Here is a 25191-nt window from a genome sequence, read left to right as displayed (position 1 = left end):
GTTAGCTGCAGCGGGTGGTGGTGGTGGTGGAAGACGCGCGAGCAATTCATTAAACTTGTTATCGAGCTTTGTTTCGAACGTCTTCTCAAAGCCAGTGATCTTCTCCATGGCCTCTTCAAAATTGTTCAGCACATCTTGCACCTGTTCAGTCATCATTTGCTGAAACTTATCATGAAGCTCCTTGTTCGATAAATTCTCCCAGTCAATCTCGTCGGCTTGTGATCCTGGCATGGTTAGCAGCAATAGAAACACACAAGAATATGATCCTACAGACTACGAAGAAGTGGTGGTGGTGGGTGTCACAAATCCGTCAAGCAAATCTCAAATTCTTACCAGTTCTTACCCAGCAGCAGGCGGTGATCGGCAACCGTTGTAGTCAAAAACTCTCAAAGCTTGGATAGAGCGATTACCAGGGAGAGTCAAACGCACGACGTAGATGTATGTGGAGCTGGGAAGGCTTATAATATGGTAGCAAAAAGGGTCAGCAATAATCAATTCAGAGATGCAAAGTTGAATAAACGCTCAACGACGGTACTGTGCTGGTCCTAGGCTAGACTGTGCTAGAGACGCGAGCCTAGAACACCAACTGATGAGGACATGACTACCTTGGATATGACCAAAAATATTGCATATATGCATATTTGTCAGGTGATTTCTAGTGCAAACTATTCAATAATCTATTTATGTTATCCAGAACAAAAATACTTCACACACTTTTGTGTTTTGTCTAATTGCAGGTGTATGGGACATTTGTACAATCCACATATGAAGATAAGGAAGAAAGAGATGTTTATTTGCTGTCCAAAAAGTTCTCTCACGTCACTTTTGGCCCAAGAGAAGATAGAGTCCAAGTCTCTCACGTTCTGGATTCAGATTCGGACTGCACAGACACACCTGACTCAAAACGCACACAAGTTTTTCATACGGACTCCGAATTGGTTGATTCTTTTTTTGTTGGAAACTAGATTTCGTGCACTTTCCAACCCAATTGGAATCACCTTCAAATTCGTCCGGAGCGTTGAGTTGTGGACGAAACAATCTGATGCTGCAGCAGAATCCGAGTCAAACTACAAGTCCAAAGGTGTTACATCACCTCCACTTGGGCCCATTGGCCTTGTACGACCTAGATTTAGTTTTAGGCTGCCTTGGGACGTCCTCCCACCTCCTTGGCCGCCACCCCTTGCTCCTATATAAGTAGATCCATCTAGTAGCTTTTACTTGGGATTTGTTTAGTTAAAAGTTAGCCAACGCAACTTCGTGTACTTCGTTTGTGTCCAACGACCAGACCAAGACCGCTTACGGATCCCCACCATTATCAATACCTCATATATATTTGCAATATTCAGATTGCTTTATCATATTCTTGCTCGTTCTTCGATTGCTTGCAGGAATAGACCTTCGTGGTCAGGCTGACCGTGCTTCCGGCATCATCAGTAAACATGCACTTTTCAATTTAATTTCAGAAGCAACACTAGATGGTTTATTATTAGGCTTCATTTGTTGCTCAAATTCTTTTGCCACAATCTGATTTTCACTCTTATTCTTCTCCTGTTTTGCTTTATTAGCTCTATTAATATCATCTTTCAAAATGGAATCAGGAGTCATAGGAAGCAAAGTAATATTTTTATCCTTATGAACAAGAGTATAGTGATTGTTTCTACCATGGTGTACAGAGTTTTTATCAAATTGCCATGGTCTACCAAGTAATAAGGAACATGCTTGCATAGGTACCACATCACAATCAACATAATCAGCATATGTAGAGATACTAAAATGCACACGAACAGTACGTGTTACCTTAACCTTGCCGCTGTTGTTGAACCATTGGATGTAGTAAGGATGTGGATGTGGTCTTGTGGTGAGAGAAAGCTTCTCCACCATCTCCATGCTAGCCAAGTTGTTGCAGCTCCCTCCGTCTATTATGACGCGCACAGAACGTTCCTTCACAACTACCTTGGTATGGAACAAATTGTGCCTCTGATTTTGCTCAGCTTGTGTGACCTGCACACTCAAAACACGTTGAGCAACTAAACATTCATACCTGTCAGCGTCTTCAGGAGCCATGTATTGCGTCTCATGATCAGAATCATCTCCACCATGTTCTTCACGTGTAATAAGAGCCAAAGTCTCCTCATCATAGTCACTAGCGGACTCATATCCACCATCCGCGGTAGCAATCATCACACGCGGAGCTTTGCATTCTCTCGCATAATGACCTCCTCCCTTACAACGACGACAAATAATATCACTTGTGTGCCCTGTTGATGCCATGGAAGAAGAAGAACGCTGTGCAGGCCCCGCAGGTGCGCTCTTGGCAGATAATGGTGGTTGTGCCTGTTTTCTTGTATCACGGCTGGAGGTGGCACCGGATGGAGGTGCTGGTGCAGTTGAAGTAGAAGATGCACGTGGTGTCCATGATGAAGGTCGGTCTGCAGAAAAGTTAGTTCGCCCCAATGCTTGTCGATCCTGCACTTCACGTTCAGCTTTACAAGCAAGATGGAATAAACGAGTGATATTAGTATACTCCTTATAGTCTAGAATGGTCTGAATCTCTCTATTTAATCCACCCAGAAAACGTGCAAGCATAGCTTCATTCTCCTCAACAATACCACATCTAATCATGCCAGTTTGTAATTCCTGATAATATTCTTCTACAGAATTTTTCCCTTGTCTTAAACGCTGCAATTTTTGAAGCAATTCACGTTGATAATATGGTGGAACACAACGCGTACGCATAGCAGTTTTCAAAGCAGCCCAAGTAGTTGGAATAGGATATAATCTACAATGTTCAGACCACCATACACATGCAAAACTAGTGAAAGCACAAACGGCAGCAGCAACTCGTCTCTCCTCAGGATATTGTAAACATGTAAATCGTTGTTCAGTTTCTAACTCCCAAGTAAGATATATATCAGGAACATATCTACCCTCAAATGGTGGAATATTCAATTTCAGTTTAGGAATATGGACATCATCTCGTACCTGAGGTGGTGGTGGTGCAGGCCTACCATTACGAATATATACCTGAGGTCGACCTGCTGGTGGTGGTGCTGGTGGCTGCTCGTAGATCTGATTTTGATCAACCTCATCCTCATAATCGCCCGCATACTCATCATCCTCCTGGGTACCAGCAACAGCAGTAGCAGGAGCCACAGAAGTATCAACAGCAGCACCAACAGTTTGGCCAAACGCAAGAGGAACACGGCTCGCTCGGCGAAGGTCTATTTCGCGATGTGGAGGTAGTCGTTGTTGTTGTTGTTGGAGAGGTGCGTTAGGTGCAGCGGGTGGTGGTGGTGGAAGACGCGCGAGCAATTCATTAAATCTGTTATCGAGCTTTGTTTCGAACGTCTTCTCAAGGCCAGTGATCTTCTCCATGGCCTCTTCAAAATTGTTCAGCACATCTTGCACCTGTTCAGTCATCATTTGCTGAAACTTATCATGAAGCTCCTTGTTCGATAAATTCTCCCAGTCAATCTCGTCGGCTTGTGATCCTGGCATGGTTAGCAGCAATAGAAACACACAAGAATATGATCCTACAGACTACGAACAAGTGGTGGTGGTGGGTGTCACAAATCCGTCAAGCAAAACTCAAATTCTTACCAGTTCTTACCCAGCAGCAGGCGGTGATCGGCAACCGTTGTAGTCAAAAACTCTCAAAGCTTGGATAGAGCGATTACCAGGGAGAGTCAAACACACGACGTAGATGTATGTGGAGCTGGGAAGGCTTATAGTATGGTAGCAAAAAGGGTCAGCAATAATCAATTCAGAGATGCAAAGTTGAATAAACGCACAACGACGGTACTGTGCTGGTCCTAGGCTAGACTGTGCTAGAGACGCGAGCCTAGAACACCAACAAAATCACGGCGCGGCACGTAAACAAGGGAAAAGCACACTCTGAATTTTTCTTTTTCGCTCTTTTTTTTTGCGAAAAATCACTATAATGGCGAGTGTCTCAAAACTCTTCCTAGCTCAAACGGACAGGATGGGCACGAAATTTTTTCGACCAATTTTTTTTTTTCGACTGCCCGGACCCAAAAACTGGAAACGGGTCAAAAAAAACTTCCTATAATGGCACCTGTCTCAAAACACTCAGAAACACCTAAAAATAGGATAGCCAGAAATTTTTTCGAAAAATGCGTTTTCGAAAAATTTTGGGCCTAAACGGAGCGTGGCTACCCGACTCCGGCAAGGAAACACGAATCGGAATCTAGATGGATCCCGAAATCAAACCTAATAAGCAAGGAACTCGGATTGGTGGTGGATATATGGTGGTGGTATATGGCAGCGGAGGTGGTAGCGGTGGTAGTATATGGATATGGATCGGTGGTGTTATATGGACACGGATTGGTGGTGGTATATGGATACGGATTCGGAGCGGTGGTGGTAGATGGCAGGGGCGATGATGATGGTGCGGCGGCGGCGTGACAACTTATGACCAGAACTCGAAACTCTAAAAGACTAGACTCTAAGACCAGCAACTAGACCGACGATGCAACCGCAAATTCAACAAAGCAAAACCCTAAACAGATTATGCAAAGGCTCAGATTGGTTCGGATATGATGAACTAACCCTAATTTTTTTTTGTGTGGCTTTTTCGTGGACTGTAGGTATGAAGAACAGACTCGATCTAAACTACGAAAAACTGTAAAATCTCACCGAGCAACCTGGAAATCTGATACCACTTGATAGAGGCAAAGGTGTCCCGTCTTTCGATGAGATGGTGGATTTCGCTTTGGTGGAAGTCGACTTTGACGATCCGACTACGAACGTGCGAGGACGTCGCGCCTTAGCAATCGCTAAACCAACTCCGAGAGGTTATTGACCACGCCGGAGCACGATCAACCTGACCACGAGGGTCTGTTTCCTGCGAGCAAACGAAGAACAAGCAAGAAACTAAGATTGCAATCTGGATATTGCGAATATAAGATGAAAGCTTTATTGATCAAGGTGGGGTTCTGTGACGCCTTTGTCTGGTCGTTGAATACAAACGAAGTACGCGAAGTTGCAGCTATGGCGAACTTTTAATCTAAACAAAACCCAAAGTCTAAACGATGCCCTAAGGGCTGTATATATGGAGGAAGAGGGGGGGAATTTCGTGGCCCTTGGTGGAGGGGTCCGAAATCAACCCTATCTCTTGTTTCCCCACACATACGGACTCTAAAAATAGCCTATACTTATGTATTTCGAAATTACATGGGCCTGGCCCAATAATAAGGTGACGCAGCACCTAAAATAGCCTCGGAACGAAATTTATGAAGTGGCATCTTGTATATTTCGTCCAAGGCTTCATGCACCCATTATGGTGGCTTCAAAGTCCTGAAATCATCACTTGTAACTCCGTTCTTGTTCCCCTTGCGCATGCCATCATCTCCATGCTTGTTCTTGCTGCAATGTTCATCCTTCTCCAAGCTAGGCCCTTCATTTGTAAGCAAAACAAATGTATCCAATTTAGGCAACATCATATTCTCATGAACATTAGAATCATTACCAAGAAACGAAAGTACCTGGTAATTTAGTTGGCGTGCACGAGCTCTAGTAATTGGTCCAGTATGTATAGCAGCATGGGCTGTGGGTGTAACAATTGTATTGATGTCCTCATCAAGATCACTGGCCTTGAGAAGACGTTCGAAACAAAGCTCGATGACAAGTTTAATGAATTGCTCGCGCGTCTTCCACCACCACCACCCGCTGCACCTAACGCACCTCTCCAACAACAACAACAACGACTACCTCCACATCGCGAAATAGACCTTCGCCGAGCGAGTCGTGTTCCTCTTGCGTTTGGCCAAACTGTTGGTGCTGCTGTTGATACTTCTGTGGCTCCTGCTGCTGATGCGGAGGAGGATGATTATGTGGGAGATTATGAGGATGAGGTTGATCAAAATCAGCACTACGTGCAGCCACCTGCACCACCACCAGCAGGTCGACCTCAGGTATATATTCGTAATGGTAGGCCTGCACCACCACCTCAGGTACGAGATGATGTCCATATTCCTAAACTGAAATTGAATATTCCACCATTTGAGGGTAGATATGTTCCTGATATATATCTTACTTGGGAGTTAGAAACTGAACAACGATTTACATGTTTACAATATCCTGAGGAGAGACGAGTTGCTGCTGCTGTTTGTGCTTTCACTAGTTTTGCATGTGTATGGTGGTCTGAACATTGTAGATTATATCCTATTCCAACTACTTGGGCTGCTTTGAAAACTGCTATGCGTACGCGTTGGGTTCCACCATATTATCAACGTGAATTGCTTCAAAAATTGCAGCGTTTAAGACAAGGGAAAAATTCTGTAGAAGAATATTATCAGGAATTACAAACTGGCATGATTAGATGTGGTATTGTTGAGGAGAATGAAGCTATGCTTTGATGAGGACATCAATACAATTGTTACACCCACAGCCCCTGCTGCTATACATACTGGACCAATTACTAGAGCTCGTGCACGCCAACTAAGTTACCAGGTACTTTCGTTTCTTGGTAATGATTCTAATGTTCATGAGAATATGATGCTGCCTAAATTGGATACATTTGTTTTGCTTACAAATGAAGGGCCTAGCTTGGAGAAGGATGAACATTGGAGCAAGAACAAGCATGGAGATGATGGCATGCGCAAGGGGAACAAGAACGGAGTTACAAGTGATGATTTCAGGACTTTGAAGCCACCATAATGGGTGCATGAAGCCTTGGACGAAATATACAAGATGCCACTTCATAAATTTCGTCCCGAGGCTATTTTAGGTGCTGCGTCACCTTATTATTGGGCCAGGCCCATGTAATTTCGAAATACATAAGTATAGGCTATTTTTAGAGTCCGTATGTGTGGGGAAACAAGAGATAGGGTTGATTTCGGACTCCTCCACCAAGGGCCACGAAATTCCCCCCCTCTTCCTCCATATATACAGCCCTTAGGGCATCGTTTAGACTTTGGGATTTGTTTAGTTAAAAGTTAGCCATTGCAACTTCGTGTACTTCGTTTGTGTCCAACGACCAGACCAAGACCGCTTCCGGATCCCCACCATTATCAATACTTCATATATATTTGCAATATTCAGATTGCTTTATCATATTCTTGCTCGTTCTTCGATTGCTTGCAGGAATAGACCTTCGTGGTCAGGCTGACCGTGCTTCCAGCATCGTCAGTAACCTCAGGAGATCGGTTTAGCGATTGCTAAGGTGCAACGTCGTGCACATTTGTAGTCGGATCGTGAAAGTCGTCTCCATCAAATCGATAGTTATCATCTCATCGAAAGATCGGGACCCTCGTCTCTATCAAGTAGTACTTGACGCATAATCTCCTTCGTCTCCTCTGGATTGGTACGGTATGGTGCACGGTTTGGCAGTGAAGCACCGGGAATTAAGTCAATTTGATGCTCAATCCCTCGAATAGGCGGTAATCCCGGTGGCACGTCTTGTGGAAAGACGTCAGCGAACTCCTGCAAAATGTTAGTGACAGCAGGAGGCAAAGAGGAAGGCACGTCCTCGAATGAAAATAATGCCTCTTTGCACACAAAAGCATAGCAAACAGATTTGCTGAAATCTAGCTCATCAATATCAGATTTGGTGGCAAATAAACATGCACTTTTCAATTTAATTTCAGAAGCAACACTAGATGGTTTATTATTAGGCTTCATTTGTTGCTCAAATTCTTTTGCCACAATCTGATTTTCACTCTTATTCGTCTCCTGTTTTGCTTTATTAGCTCTATTAATATCATCTTTCAAAATGGAATCAGGAGTCATAGGAAGCAAAGTAATATTTTTATCCTTATGAACAAGAGTATAGTGATTGTTTCTACCATGGTGTACAGAATTTTTATCAAATTGCCATGGTCTACCAAGTAATAAGGAACATGCTTGCATAGGTACCACATCACAATTGATAGAGGCAAAGGTGTCCCGTCTTTCGATGAGATGATGGATATCGCTTTGGTGGAAGTCGACTTTGACGATCCGACTACGAACGTGCGAGGACGTCGCGCCTTAGCAATCGCTAAACCAACTCCGAGAGGTTATTGACCACGCCGGAGCACGGTCAACCTGACCACGAGGGTCTGTTTCCTGCGAGCAAACGAAGAACAAGCAAGAAACTAAGATTGCAATCTGGATATTGCGAATATAAGATGAAAGCTTTATTGATCAAGGTGGGGTTCTGTGACGCCTTTGTCTGGTCGTTGAACACAAACGAAGTACGCGAAGTTGCAGCTATGGCGAACTTTTAATCTAAACAAAACCCAAAGTCTAAACGATGCCCTAAGGGCTGTATATATGGAGGAAGAGGGGGGAATTTCGTGGCCCTTGGTTGAGGAGTCCGAAATCAACCCTATCTCTTGTTTCCCCACACATACGGACTCTAAAAATAGCCTATACTTATGTATTTCGAAATTACATGGGCCTGGCCCAATAATAAGGTGACGCAGCACCTAAAATAGCCTCGGGACGAAATTTATGAAGTGGCATCTTGTATATTTCGTCCAAGGCTTCATGCACCCATTATGGTGGCTTCAAAGTCCTGAAATCATCACTTGTAACTCCGTTCTTGTTTCCCTTGCGCATGCCATCATCTCCATGCTTGTTCTTGCTCCAATGTTCATCCTTCTCCAAGCTAGGCCCTTCATTTGTAAGCAAAACAAATGTATCCAATTTAGGCAGCATCATATTCTCATGAACATTAGAATCATTACCAAGAAACGAAAGTACCTGGTAATTTAGTTGGCGTGCACGAGCTCTAGTAATTGGTCCAGTATGTATAGCAGCAGGGGCTGTGGGTGTAACAATTGTATTGATGTCCTCATCAGGGGAGCAGTACCTCGGGCTCCATCTCCAGACGCCTAAGATCTTCTTCCCCTCCTCCGACAGCCAAGTCAGCCGGAGCATCCTCACCGGCCAACCCAATCACGCTGAGATCGACATGGCTTCGCCAAAGAGGTTGTACCCTTGTTGCATCTCTTTTTTACTCTACATGTTATATATATTGTCCACTGAGCACACTTAGTAACAGGAAATACGATTATTTTATCCTACTATATGAAAAGCAGTGAGGTACCAGGCAACTTAGCTATCCGTGATGGACTCTCTTGAATGCCATCATTATTTATCTCTGCATGTTTGAGCTGTGCATTTGTCAATGGCCCTGGGAGTTGAGCTAGTAGGGCAGTGGCCTGGGTCCAAAGTAATAGAAGTAGCACAAAAACATGTTTTTAGTGTAGGCGTTTCCTTGCTCAAGCCTACCTACTAGAATCGCCAGTGCTTGAAAGGAAAAGTGAATGAAAAACATAGGAATTGGAAAGTTTCCTATGGTACTACTATTCATGAATTTGGTTCAAAGGAATGGAGCAAAGGAAAACTGTAGGATTTTTTCCTTTAGTGTCTCCTTGAAAGAAAAAACATAGGAATTTTAATTTTCACTTGTCCTCCTTTTCAAATTCCTATTCATGAAGCACAAGACTAAGAGATAGTAGCATAATAGCATTATAACCGTACATTTTCTTGTGGTTTGACTTAATCTCACCATGCTTCTTTGCATCATGTGATCTTCCAATTGTTATGAATCAAACACCCAGATTGGCAGAAATCCTGTGTTTTTAAATTCTCTGTTTTGCACGTGCATTCCTATCCTATTCCTATCTATTTCCTATCCCTGCATTGTGGGCCTCCAATTCAAACGAGCCCTTACAAAATTACTTCTCTTACAGATAGTTGTCAAAGAAAACCTTGCATGGTTTGTCCCGCTCCTGCTACGCCGTCGTCCACCCCAGCTCAGCTGCTCCAACGACAGAAGGGTCCAGCACAGCAGGGGTTCGGCCTCCAGACTGTCTTTTGCCGCCTCAGATCTTCTTCCCCGCCACCGGCAGCCATGAAAACTACATGAGCATCATCAACCGAGCAGATGACCTCGAGGACTACACGGGTCCGCAAGAGAGCTCACACTCTTTCGTGTCTGCTTACGTTATGCACCACTTAATATTACATGCTACTTTATCATCCTGTTCACCGATTAGACTCTGAGTCAGCTCCAAAGTAATGGTCAAACTTGAGTTTTTAAATGGTTGTGGGGTACATATTGGGGCCGCAATCAATAGTATCTATCTACTATCTGGTTAATCTCCAGTGTCTACTATGAGTTTCATGTTGGGTGGGAAACAAATAGTAAAGAAGCCATTATCTGTATTTTTTAACTGAAGCCATTATCTGCCTGCTATTATTGGTTTTGGGTCTATCCATAGGTTGCTACCATCACTCTGGATTTCTGCATGCACTCCTTACATAACCTCACTATGTTTTATTCCTATGCATGACAGTTGTTTTAAACAATGGAACTGAACTTGTAGAGCAAAAGAGACGTGCCTTGCATGGCAATAAAATTTCGTGCAGACGTCGCTCCATGGTAGGCGCAAAGGCAGCCCCCCTCCACGCATTTTGGATTGTAATCCAGAGGAAGATATCTATTCTGAGGGGGATTCAGAAGGAGAAGACAACTCCTATTTACCCCCTAAGGTCTTCGCTCTAACTTGGCATGCTGATGTTGGTTATATCATGCATATCGTGCCTTGCATTGCTTACTTTATACATCAAATATGTCATCTTCTTAGTTTAGACATCCTTTGTGCGAATGCCATCTATTTAGTTTATTCATCATTTGTGTGAGTTATGCAATGCCATCTTGTTTAGCCATGCATCATATATGTGAATTTTGCAATGCCATCCTGCTTAACCAGTCATCTTATATGTAAATTATATCAGGCCATCCTTTTTTTCGTTACATATTACATTTTTCAACAATATTAGTACATTCAACTGCTCTTCGTGTGCATCAGCCATTTGACATGGTGATGGCAAATTCTAGAGTGAAAACAAGGTCTTCAGAGCAGACTATGCTATCTGACGAAGAGCATATCTCGCTGGTTACGGATAGCTCCTCGGAGGAGGATTCAGAGACAGATGACCAGTCCTATTCCCCCCGAGGTGTATGCTCTAACTTGGCAGGGTTATGTTGCTCATATTGTGCGTATGGTGTCTCACATTGCTATGTCATTTGATTAGTTTAAACATGCTTTGTGTGAATGCCACATGTTCAGTGTCTAATTACCATATATGTGAATTATGCATTGCCATCTTGTTGCAAGACATTATATATGTGAATTATGCAATGCTATCTTGTTGCAAAGGCATTATATATGTGAATTATGCAATGCCATGTTGTTTAGCCAATCATCACATATGTGAATTATATCATGCTATCATTTTTTGTATTACGTGTTCCATTTGTCGATAATGTTTGTATATTCAACTACTCTTCCTGTGCATCAGCCATTTGAAGCGGTGATGGAAGTATCTGGAGTGAAAACAAGGTATTCAGAGCAGACAATGCTACCTGCTAAAGCAGACATCTTGCTGGTTATAGAGAGCTCCTCAGAGGAGGATTCAGAGACTGATGACCAGTCCTATTTCCCCCCTGAGGTCTATGCTCAAACTTGGCAGGGTTATATTACCCATGTCATGCATGTTGTCTTGCATTGCTTAGTTTTTACATCATATATGAATTGCCATCTGCTTACTTGCTTACTATAAAAATCATATATTTGAATTATATCATGCCATCATGTTTACATAGTACATACACATCATCTATCTGAATTATGGCATGGCAACCCATTTAAGACAGACATCATATAGTTATATCATCTCATCCTGTTTAGTGTTTACAGTCATCATATTTTGAATTATGGCATTCTATCCGTGAATGTATGTGAATTATGGCATGCCAACCTATTTAATAAACACATTATATAGTTATATCATGTCATCCTGTTTACATAGTCATCATATTTTGAACTATGTCTTTCCATCTTTTTTAGTTAGCCATCATAATGTGAAATTGTGTCATGCTATCCTGTTTAGTTAGCCATCATATATGTGAAATTGTGTCATGCTATCCTGTTTGGTTAGACAACATAAATGTGAATTATTTCAAGCCCTCTTTTATTCCCCACTGTCCATTGCACCTGTCTATTATACAATGTCTATACTTTCAATTACTTTTCTTGTTTATCAGCCATTTGAATTGGAGAGGGTGATGGCAGTATCTAAGCGAGTAACAACACGGTCTTCAGAAAAGATAGTGCTAGCGGTTGATGCAGATAGAACCACGGTTGTACTTGCCCAAGGACCAGATCCACCACACATAACCCAGACTCTCGCAGATTGTACCCCTACCCAGTTGGACAGAGAACCAGCTACACCCCTTCTAATCCCAACCCCGACAGATAGTAACCCAATTCCAGTTGACACATCACCGTCTCCACCACAGAGCACCCAAACATGAGCAGTTAGTAAGGGAACTGCAGTGCCCAAAGCACGAGGACCACCACTCCGAGTCCCAACTCAACGCTTAAAGGAGAAGAAGATTTGTTCTCAGGTCAGGTTCTGTAGCTATGGTTCATACTCCTTTGCTCTTGCATTACTGTATTTGCTCATACCAACTATTTTCAAATTTGAAGGATGGAATTGAAACTCCAATGGTGCAACAGGTATGTTTTAAACGTGTTCTTTTAACTGGTTTGCTGTTGTAACCTGCTCTATGTTGATTTCAGTTTCAATTGAATAAACAGTTATGTTCTCATGTCATGCACATTACAAGTGTTGTTATTGCTCTATAGTTTCCCACACTTATATTCTGTCTATTCTGCTTTGTCTTGAACAAATATTATTTGAACCATGTCTCTATCTTGATTTGGCAACAAAAACTAGAATGATATAGACCATAAAGTGACCATGGTACATAGATATATGTTTGTTTCATGCTGTTATCCTGTCCACTTTGCTACTGAACACATTTACCAAAATGAGTTTCATATACAACATGGTAAACCTGTGATGTGTCTGCTTGTTTCTCTTTTAGAATGCGGACAAAATATTGGAGAACAGTACCGTGTTATGCAATGGTAAAGGAAGTAATGCAGATAAGGTTCAAGATAGTGAGACATCCCTATTGGTCTCCAAAGAAAGCTGATAAAAACTATCTTGACGACAATGAGAGAACCCAAAAGTCCTGTCTTGATGTAGTGTTCGAGTTACTGACCACTACTGCTGGCACAAGCTCTTCGAACTCGCTGCCTGAACTAGTTCATCTTCTTGAGTCTCAACTTCAAGTTGAAAGACATCGATCAGATGTGCTGCGACAGTAAGCTGAAGGACTAAGGAAGTCCCTGTATAATTCAGATGCATACTTCCTGGTGCAACAACAAGCGCTGGAGGATTTAACTGCCAAACAAGATGATAGAGGCAAAGGTGTCCCGTCTTTCGATGAGATGATGGATATCGCTTTGGTGGCAGTCGACTTTGACGATCCGACTACGAACGTGCGAGGACGTCGCGCCTTAGCAATCGCTAAACCAACTCCGAGAGGTTATTGACCACGCCGGAGCACGATCAACCTGACCACGAGGGTCTGTTTCCTGCGAGCAAACGAAGAACAAGCAAGAAACTAAGATTGCAATTCTGGATATTGCGAATATAAGATGAAAGCTTTATTGATCAAGGTGGGGTTCTGTGATGCCTTTGTCTGGTCGTTGAACACAAATGAAGTACGCGAAGTTGCAGCTATGGCGAACTTTTAATCTAAACAAAACCCAAAGTCTAAACGATGCCCTAAGGGCTGTATATATGGAGGAAGAGGGGGGGGGATTTCGTGGCCCTTGGTGGAGGGGTCCGAAATCAACCCTATCTCTTGTTTCCCCACACATACGGACTCTAAAAATAGCCTATACTTATGTATTTCGAAATTACATGGGCCTGGCCCAATAATAAGGTGACGCAGCACCTAAAATAGCCTCGGAACGAAATTTATGAAGTGGCATCTTGTATATATCGTCCAAGGCTTCATGCACCCATTATGGTGGCTTCAAAGTCCTGAAATCATCACTTGTAACTCCGTTCTTGTTCCCCTTGCGCATGCCATCATCTCCATGCTTGTTCTTGCTCCAATGTTCATCCTTCTCCAAGCTAGGCCCTTCATTTGTAAGCAAAACAAAAGTACCTGGTAATTTAGTTGGCGTGCACGAGCTCTAGTAATTGGTCCAGTATGTATAGCAGTAGGGGCTGTGGGTGTAACAATTGTATTGATGTCCTCATCACAAGAGAAAGTTAATAAGCTTGCTAAGCATCTTGCCAGCATTATGGCTACCTAGGATATTCTTTCTTGAGATCTTCTGAAGTGGTTTCAGTTCTGGATTTGTTTTGCTGTAGCGTTTATTTGCACTGGTCGCCAACTTTGACAACCAGTGTATATGATATGCTGCTTTGCTCCCTATATTTGCACTGGTGGCGAACTTTGATGCCCAGTGGATGTAGTATGTGTAATAGCCGTGATAGCCTAGCGTTAGTTGCTTGCTTATTTATTTCCTTGTTGTCTTGTTTATTTGTTTGCTTGTAGTCAGTGCAGTTCTTTTTTCACGGTTTGCTAGTGGCCGCAATAACCTATTTTTTAAAACTAGGCCACAATAACCATGGGCTACATATTTACTATAGTGACACTAGGCCTCCTACCGGCCGTAGAAACAATGGGCCTTCTACAGGCCATAGAAACAATGGGCCTTCTACGGGCCGTAGAAACAATGGGCCTTCTACCGGCCGTATCATCAATGGGCTTTATATGGGCCGTATGATCGATTGGCCAAACATGGGCCAGTAACAGATCGCATTATGGCCGTAAATGGGCTAGAGTTGGAATCGTCCGTTCATGGGCCGACCATAACGGGTCGTCGTTAATAGGCTGTATTTGATGATGCTATGAAAACGGCCCAACGTATTAACGGGCCACAAATGGGCTGACTATAACAACGGGATGAATTTGGCCCACAAGCAGAAAATGACAGTAACGGGTCGTAAGTAACCGAATGCTGGAAATGAGCCCAAGAATAAATGGGCCCTGAGAAGGCCGAAAGATAACATGGGCTAGGAATGGCCCAATGGAATAATGGGTCGTTAATGGGTATAAAGTGATACACTTTTTATTACGGGCCAGTTTCACCACGGGCCGTTAATGGGCCAAGAGTTACAAAGGGCCTCATATGGGCCGAAAGACGTCATGGGCCATACATGGGACGGAAGTTAAAACGGGTTGGAATCATATTGGAAGGCCCATATGACGCTACTGGGCCTAATTCGGATAGTTTGTAACGGTCTCTGGGTTAGCGGGCTGTAAATGGGCTATATGCGAACAGGCCGTTAACAGGCTTTTAGTTGGCTGACCCGCCACCTATTGACCAAGTCAAACGGGCCGACCTTTTCATTGGAATGGGCCTCTGTTGGGCCGTGCCACGTGTGGACGTATCATAGGCACCTTCTGTCCAATGAGTGGATGACATCTGTCCCAACGATGAGCCGACACGTGTTTCCTCCAGCCAATGATGATTTTACACGTGGAAAATCCCCATTGGTCGGGGCTGTTAACGGGTTATCGAATCCAAAACCGGACCCGATAGCTTAACGGCGTTCCGTTACGGTGGATGCCACGTGTTGGTCACCCTTGACGAAAGCACTTCTGTGACGCGTGATTTATCATCATGGAAGTGGACACTTCTGTGATGATAATTTTGGTCATGTCATGGAACACTTCTACGACAACACAGGTATGACTATCTTGATTCTGTCATAAAATCGTCATGGATGTATATGCATGACAAAAAATGCGACCTACTATGACAAACACGTATCATCATGGAAGTGTATTTTTTTGTAGTGATAGCCCCCAAGCCTGCTGTCTTGCAATTGATACAATGAAGTAGTCTCGCCCGTGGACGACTCACCGTCAGAATAGATGGCCGTCTCACCACCAGACATGGATCCTTCCTCAAATTCCGCCCCATGGATGAATCCCATGAAGGCATGTTTCATGGAGGGTTGAACTCGGGCGGGTCGTGCACGCTGAGTCATCTCGATGATGTCGGTGCAGATGTCTGGCTCAGGGCCCGGCTTGCCGATCTTGCCGATGAAGACGTGTCCACCAAAGGGGACCCGGTACCTGTACTCAATTGAGCCGGCCTCAGGGCCCTAGCCTGCATCGTCAATGTAGAGCTTGCCGCAACGACTCTTGGTCATCTGGCCCACAACGTATCCCTTGATCTCTTCAAAGCTTCCCTTTAAGAACTCGAAACCACCGTGCGCTGGCCCCACAGTGGGCGCCAACTGTCGTGGAATTGTCACGACAGATGTCCTAGGGAAAGGACTTAGTCGTGGAGCCATCGCAACTAGGTTAGCTTAAAGGGGTTAAATGGGACAAAGGACACAGAGAGTTTATACTGGCTCGGCCCCCTTGCAATGAAGGTAAAGGCCTAATCCAGTTTGAGGTGGTAATGCTTATTTCTCGATTACTAGGGAGCGAACACGCTTAACCTAGCTTTCGATCTCTTGTTTCTTGCCCTGGTCGTCCCTTTATATACACAGGTTAACGCCTAGCGGCTCACAGAGTCCCGGGCGGCTCATAGATAACCTATCCGGCTCGGTGACTAAATATACTTGCCTTACAATATAAGTCATACATATATGGCGGTTTACCCCTATGGGCCTTAAGTCGCCCTTGGGCTTCGGGCCCTTGCTTCATGAACCGCCATCTTCAACATCCTCATGGGCTTCACATTGATGAATCGCCATAGGTATAACCTGGCCCCTCTTGGGCGGGTCATACCTAATAGTCATATCCCCAACACCTTGCGCATGCCATCATCTCCATGCTTGTTCTTGCTCCAATGTTCATCCTTCTCCAAGCTAGGCCCTTCATTTGTAAGCAAAACAAATGTATCCAATTTAGGCAGCAGCATATTCTCATGAACATTAGAATCATTACCAAGAAATGAAAGTACCTGGTAATTTAATTGGCATGCGCGAGCTCTAGTAATTGGTCCAGTATGTATAGCAGCAGGGGTTGTGGGTGTAACAATGGTATTGATGTCCTCATCATCCTCCCCTTCTTGAAATGAAGTCGTCCTCGACGAAAGCTCATGTTCCTCACCAAAATAAGGCTTCAAATCTGCAATGTTAAAAGTGGAACTAACCCCAAAATCTGCATGCAGCTCAAGTTTATATGCATTATCATTTATTTTCTCTGACACCTTAAAAGGACCATCAGCACGTGGCATTAGCTTTGATTTGCGCAAATCAGGAAATCTATCCTTACGCAAATGTAACCAAACAAGATCTCTAGGTGCAAACGCAACATGTTTTCCACGCTTATCTCCAGCAAGTTTATATTTAGCATTCATACGCTCAATGTTTTCCTTAGTTAACTCATGCATTTTTAAAATCAATTCAACACGTTGTGTAGCATCAAAATTAACCTTCTCCGAAGATGGAGGAGGCAACAAATCAATGGGTGCACGAGGAAGGAAACCATACACAATTTCAAAAGGGCACATCTTAGTAGTAGAATGCAATGAACGATTATAAGCAAATTCAATATGAGGCAAGCATTCTTCCCACATTTTCTTATTATTCTTCAAAACAACCCTAAGCATAGTAGACAATGTTCTATTGACTCCTTCAGTTTGTCCATCAGTTTGGGGGTGACAAGTAGTATTGAAAAGCAGTTTAGTCCCCAACTTAGCCCATAAACATCTCCAAAAATGGCTTAGAAATTTAGTATCATGATCTGAAACAATAGTATTTGGCACACCATGCAAGCGAATAATTTCACGAAAGAACAAATCAACAACATTAACAACATCATCGCTGTTATGACATGGTATAAAGTGTGCCATTTTCGAGAATCTATCTAGGACAACAAATATGCTATCCCTTCCCTTCTTTGCTCGAGGTAAACCTAAAACAAAGTCCATAAATATATCTTCCCAAGGAACACTAGGTACAGGCAAATGCATATATAAACCATGAGGACTGAGTCATGACTTAGCTTTTGATATGTAGTGCAGCGAGCAACAAAACGCTCAACATCTCGTCTCATCTTTGGCCAAAAGAAATGTAGTGACCAGACCTCATACGGCCAAGTCTCTGTGCATTAGTGTCATCCCTGGATCGGTAATGCTGACACGCACAGTACTCGAGGAATTATAATAGAGTTTCAATCACAAACTTATTACATCGAGTCCTCATAACGAGTACGAATTACATAAATAAAACATGGCTGAAGGCCATCTAAACTAGATAACTGCGGAAGCTTCGAAGGAAAATGAGTCCATCAACCCCAACGGCATAGCTGAGTGCAAAATAACGACCTATCGCACCTTATTCGTCGTCTGAGTAGTCTGCAACATAAGACGTTGCAGCCCGAAACGGGACAACACATGGAATATGCTGGCGTAGTTACACTGTAAAGCAATGGTAATGCGAGAACTATATCTACATGTAATATTTGGCTGGTGGAGGCTGTAAGTTTCATTGTTTTGCATAAAGCTAGTTTTTCCCTACAAAAAGGAATAAATTTATTTAACTACTCCCATGTTGCCCATTATTTAAGAAGGTAACCCCAATTCAAATCCCAATTAAAAGTATCATCATTAACCCATCATCATAATTAATTAGAGTAACATGACGAGATCACATCAATAAATTCAAGTACTAGATACTCAAGATGTCCTTAACCGGGGACACGGCTAACCATGATTAGTTTGTACACTCTGCAGAGGTTTGCGCACTTTTCCCCACAAGACTCGACTGCATCCATGATCAGATGACCGAGACATAGCCTTTCTGAAGCATTAACTCTCTACTCCGGGTAGACAGTACCACCTACAACTCTCTACATCTGCTAGTCTACCTCTTCAAGAGCTCACACAACTTACTCAACTATGCCAGAGCCCATAATGGCTCATGACTGCACACGGAAGTTTCTAGCATGAATAATCTTATGATCCCTTTGAGCCTGGGTGGCATTCCATAGGATAATCACACGTGTACTTCGGGATTTCCAAAAACAAACAACACTGGGTTCCCCAGGTGCGTCAACCAATCCACCTAGATGTATATTAAAGTTGCCACCTTAATGTTATCCATGATTAAAATAACTCTCAAACTTCCATGTGTGAATCACGATCCAATCCCCTTCTACGAGCATGGCTAAGCAATAATAAGCATAACGTATATTCCCGGGGTGATCAAAAGGTATTAGGTTCCTACCTCAAGCACTACAACCAAAACACATGTTCCCAATCCTACTCATGCAAATATTTGACGGCAATACTAATGCATAGTAAAAACTGGGTATAAAGAGTATGATCAAAGTGTAACTTGCCTTGCTGACGATCTGCAAACTCTGGAGATTCGTAGTAACAAGCTTCGCACTCCGGGTAATCTAGCATAGACAAACAATAGCATACATAAGCAATCCCTCAATAGAAACACAAGAAAAACCGAGAAAAGATCGAAATCAAACACAAAACAAGCAAATGGCTTAAACTAACAAGAGCCAAAACCTAACAACAATATTATCATGTGAATTAGATCTTAACAGTAGGTACATGTGATTAGCTACGATTTGCAAAAAGATTCAACTCAAATGGAGCAACGAAACTCAAAATACGAATGAAACAAGATCGTTTACTAGTCCGGACCAAAGTCAAATTTTACAGTACCAAAATCATGTTCAAGGTGGTTAATTCAAAAGAACAAAATGTTATGAAGATTTTGGCATTGGTTTCATCTAATTTGGATAAACGAGTAAAAAGTTATACTAGTTTAAAGATCACGGGCTAAATCGCGATAAAAATAATCACAGATAAGTCCCTGGCCAAAAACTAACAGAAAAAGAAAAAGACTAAATAACGAACGTTCGTTACCGAGGGCTAACAAGCGAGCAGTTCACCGAATAAGAAAAAAAACCGAATGGAGTCGGATCCGTTGGATCGAGATCTGACGACCGGGATTAGGGCAGGGTGGTTACCGTGGCGGCGGTGGCGGCGGGACAGCGGCGGCGGTAGGGGTGGACTAACGAGCAGCTCGGCTCGTTAAGCTCGTACTCGTTAAGCTCGTGCTCGTTAAGGCTCGGCTCGTTAAGCTCGTTAAGATTAACGAGCAGAAAACTCTGCTCGGCTCGGCTCGTTTGAAGCTCGTTAAGCTCGTGAGCGCTCGCGGGCGCTCGTTAACAGACTATAATGTGTTATGATGTACATGATGAATGTGGAGGTATGGTTTTCAAGATGAAATATGATGACAAAAAGAAATGAAGTAGTTTGTTGCCTCATATGTCGATTAGATTAAATAGATGGGCTGAGGTGCTACAAAAAAAAATTTGTCACGTAAGATGAAAATATGCGTTGTGCTGTTACTAACGAGCTTAACGAGCTACTCATGAAACTCGTTAGCTCGCTCGTTAAGCTCGTTAAGCTCAACGAGCTAAAATCAATGATTGGCTTTGTTCATTAAGAAGCGAGCTACGAGCTTAACGAGCCAAACTATCGAGCGCTCATTAAGCTCGCGAGCTACGAGCTTTTGGTCCAGCCCTAGGCGGCGGTGCCGTGCGGGCGGCGGAGACCGACGGGCGGTCGGGGGCGGCGCGGCGCTGGGCTTCGGCCCGTTCGGCTCGGCCTTTGGCCTAGTCGGGCGGGATTTTTTTTAAAAAAAAAATTAATTTCGCCCGAGAAAAATTCCTAATAAAATATATTTTTTTTCTAAAAAATGCCAAAAACAATTTTCTCCATCTAAATAGAATATTTAGACAAAGTGAACATTTTCTGGCCTAAAAATGTAATTTTCAAAAATGCATATTTTTCTAATTCATATAAAATAGCAAATAAAATACCAGAAAATCATAATTGATTTTAAAATTCTTTCTCCAATATTTCTCTTAATTTGAAGAAGTCATATTATCTTCTCTCATTTATTTTTAATATTTGAAATATTTGAAGAGAAAAAAATAATAAAATCAAATTGATCCTTGGCATAAAAGTTAACAGTCTAGCAGATAAATGCACCACCAGAAGTTCAGAAGCTCAGTTCATTTGACCTCAATGTTATGTTTTCATGCTGTATTGTCCGATGGAGCACCATAACCCTCGCCTTCATTTCTCCTAGGCTCCTGAACAACATAGCAAATGTCTGATAGTCTGGTTTCAAAACCATGCATATCTTGACGACATCGAACAATGTCTCTCCTTGTGATAGAGGCAAAGGTGTCCCGTCTTTCGATGAGATGATGGATATCGCTTTGGTGGAAGTCGACTTTGACGATCCGACTACGAACGTGCGAGGACGTCGCGCCTTAGCAATCGCTAAACCAACTCCGAGAGGTTATTGACCACGCCGGAGCATGATCAACCTGACCACGAGGGTCAGTTTCCTGCGAGCAAACGAAGAACAAGCAAGAAACTAAGATTGCAATCTGGATATTGCGAATATAAGATGAAAGCTTTATTGATCAAGGTGGGGTTCTATGACGCCTTTGTCTGGTCGTTGAACACAAATGAAGTACGCGAAGTTGCAGCTATGGTGAACTTTTAATCTAAACAAAACCCAAAGTCTAAACGGTGCCCTAAAGGCTCTATATATGGAGGAAGAGAGGGGGAATTTGGTGGCCCTTGGTGGAGGGGTCCGAAATCAACCCTATCTATTGTTTCCCCACACATACGGACTCTAAAAAAAGCCTATACCTATGTATTTCGAAATTACATGGGCCTGGCCCAATAAAAAGGTGACACAGCACCTATAATAGCCTCGGGACGAAATTTATGAAGTGGCATCTTGTATATATCGTCCAAGGCTTCATGCACCCATTATGGTGGCTTCAAAGTCCTGAAATCATCACTTGTAACTCCGTTGTTGTTCCCCTTGCGCATGGCATCATCTCCATGCTTGTTCTTGCTCCAATGTTCATCCTTCTCCAAGCTAGGCCCTTCATTTGTAAGCAAAACAAATGTATCCAATTTAGGCAGCATCATATTCTCATGAACATTAGAATCATTACCAAGAAACGAAAGTACCTGATAATTTAATTGGCGTGCGCGAGCTCTAGTAATTGGTCCCGTATATGTAGCAGTAGGGGCTGTGGGTGTAACAATGGTATTGATGTCCTCATCATCCTCCCCTTCTTGAAATGAAGTCGTCCTCGACGGAAACTCATCTTCCTCACCCAAATAAGGCTTCAAATCTGCAATGTTAAAAGTGGGACTAACCCCAAAAACTGCAGGCAGCTCAAGTTTATATGCATTATCATTTACTTTCTCTAACACCATAAAGGGACCATCAGCACGTGGCATTAGCTTTGATTTGCGCAAATAAGGAAATCTATCCTTACGCAAATGTAACCAAACAAGATCTCCAGGTGCAAACAAAACATGTTTTCTACCCTTATCTCCAGCAAGTTTATATTTAGCATTCATACGCTCAATGTTTTCCTTAGTTAACTCATGCATTTTTAAAATCAATTCAGCACGTTGTTTAGCATCAAAATTAACCTTCTCCGAAGATGGAAGAGGCAACAAATCAATAGGTGCACGAGGTAGGAAACCATACACAACTTCAAAAGGGCACATCTTAGTAGTAGAATGCAATGAACGATTATAAGCAAATTCAATATGAGGCAAGCATTCCTCCCACATTTTCTTATTATTCTTCAAAACAGCCCTAAGCATAGTAGACAACGTTCTATTGACTACTTCAGTTTGTCCATCAGTTTGGGGGTGACAAGTAGTACTAAAAAGCAGTTTAGTCCCCAACTTAGCCCATAAACATCTCCAAAAGTGGCTAAGAAATTTAGTATCACGATCTGAAACAATAGTATTTGGCACACCATGCAAGCGAATATGATAGAGGCGAGGGTCCCGATCTTTCGATGAGATGATGGATATCGCTTTGGTGGAAGTCGACTTTGACGATCCGACTACGAACGTGCGAGGACGTCGCGCCTTAGCAATCGCTAAACCAACTCCGAGAGGTTATTGACCACGCCGGAGCACGATCAACCTGACCACGAGGGTCTGTTTCCTGCGAGCAAACGAAGAACAAGCAAGAAACTAAGATTGCAATCTGGATATTGCGAATATAAGATGAAAGCTTTATTGATCAAGGTGGGGTTCTGTGACGCCTTTGTCTGGTCGTTGAACACAAACGAAGTACGCGAAGTTGCAGCTATGGCGAACTTTTAATCTAAACAAAACCCAAAGTCTAAACGATGCCCTAAGGGCTGTATATATGGAGGAAGAGGGGGGGGAATTTCGTGGCCCTTGGTGGAGGGATCCGAAATCAACCCTATCTCTTGTTTCCCCACACATACAGACTCTAAAAATAGCCTATACTTATGTATTTCGAAATTACATGGGCCTGGCCCAATAATAAGGTGACGCAGCACCTAAAATAGCCTCGGGACGAAATTTATGAAGTGGCATCTTGTATATTTCGTCCAAGGCTTCATGCACCCATTATGGTGGCTTCAAAGTCCTGAAATCATCACTTGTAACTCCGTTCTTGTTCCCCTTGCGCATGCCATCATCTCCATGCTTGTTCTTGCTCCAATGTTCATCCTTCTCCAAGCTAGGCCCTTCATTTGTAAGCAAAACAAATGTATCCAATTTAGGCAGCATCATATTCTCATGAACATTAGAATTATTACCAAGAAACGAAAGTACCTGGTAATTTAGTTGGCGTGCACGAGCTCTAGTAATTGCTCCAGTATGTATAGCAGCAGGGGCTGTGGGTGTCACAATTGTATTGATGTCCTCATCATCCTCCCCTTCTTTAAATGAAGTCGTCCTCGACGGAAGTTCATCTTCCTCACCCAAATAAGGCTTCAAATCTGCAATGTTAAAAGTGGGACTAACCCCAAAATCTGCAGGCAGCTCAAGTTTATATGCATTATCATTTATTTTCTCTAACACCTTAAAGGGACCATCAGCACGTGGCATTAACTTTGATTTGCGCAAATCAGGAAATCTATCCTTACGCAAATGTAACCAAACAAGATCTCCAGGTGCAAACACAACATGTTTTCTACCCTTATCTCCAGCAAGTTTATATTTAGCATTCATGCGCTCAATGTTTTCCTTAGTTAACTCATGCATTTTTAAAATCAATTCAGCACGTTGTTTAGCATCAAAATTAACCTTCTCCGAAGATGGAAGAGGCAACAAATCAATAGGTGCACGAGGTAGGAAACCATACACAACTTCAAAAGGGCACATCTTAGTAGTAGAATGCAATGAACGATTAGAAGCAAATTCAATATGAGGCAAGCATTCCTCCCACATTTTCTTATTATTCTTCAAAACAGCCCTAAGCATAGTAGACAACGTTCTATTGACTACTTCAGTTTGTCCATCAGTTTGGGGGTGACAAGTAGTACTAAAAAGCAGTTTAGTCCCCAACTTAGCCCATAAACATCTCCAAAAGTGGCTAAGAAATTTAGTATCACGATCTGAAACAATAGTATTTGGCACACCATGCAAGCGAATAATTTCATGAAAGAACAAATCAGCAACATTAACAGCATCATCGCTTTTATGACATGGTATAAAGTGTGCCATTTTCGAGAATCTATCCACGACAACAAATATGCTATCCCTCCCCTTCTTTGTTCGAGGTAAACCTAAAACAAAGTCCATAGATATATCCTCCCAAGGAACACTAGGTACAGGCAAAGGCATATATAAACCATGAGGATTGAGTCGTGACTTAGCTTTTTGACATGTAGTGCATCGAGCAATAAAACGCTCAACATCCCGTCTCATTTTGGCCAAAAGAAATGTGTAGCAAGTACGTCCTCCGTCTTCTTCACGCCAAAGTGTCCCATTAATCCTCCTCCATGCGCCTCCTGCAACAACAAAAGACGAACGGAGCTAGCTGGAATGCATAGCTTGTTAGCACGAAACACAAATCCATCATTAACGACGAACTTGTTGCATATTCTACCTTTGTTACAATTCTTCAATACATCTTTAAAATCAGCATCATGCACATATTGATCTTTGATGGTCTCCAAACCAAATATTTTGAAGTCAAGTTGTGAAAGCATAGTATAGCGGCGAGACGATGCATCAGCAATAACATTTTCTTTTCCCTTCTTGTGTTTAATGACATAAGGAAAAGTCTCAATGAATTCAACCCATTTAGCATGTCTACGATTCAGTTTAGCTTGACTTTTAATATGTTTCAAAGATTCATGATCAGAATGTATAACAAATTCTTTGGGCCATAAATAATGTTGCCATGTTTCTAAAGTCCGAACAAGAGCATATAATTCTT

The sequence above is a fragment of the Triticum aestivum genome, chromosome 7B (genome assembly GCF_018294505.1).
Source record: "Triticum aestivum cultivar Chinese Spring chromosome 7B, IWGSC CS RefSeq v2.1, whole genome shotgun sequence".
Lineage (NCBI taxonomy): Eukaryota > Viridiplantae > Streptophyta > Magnoliopsida > Poales > Poaceae > Triticum > Triticum aestivum.
The sequence above is the reverse complement of the archived record's forward strand: the minus strand, read 5'-3'. Positions refer to the sequence as shown.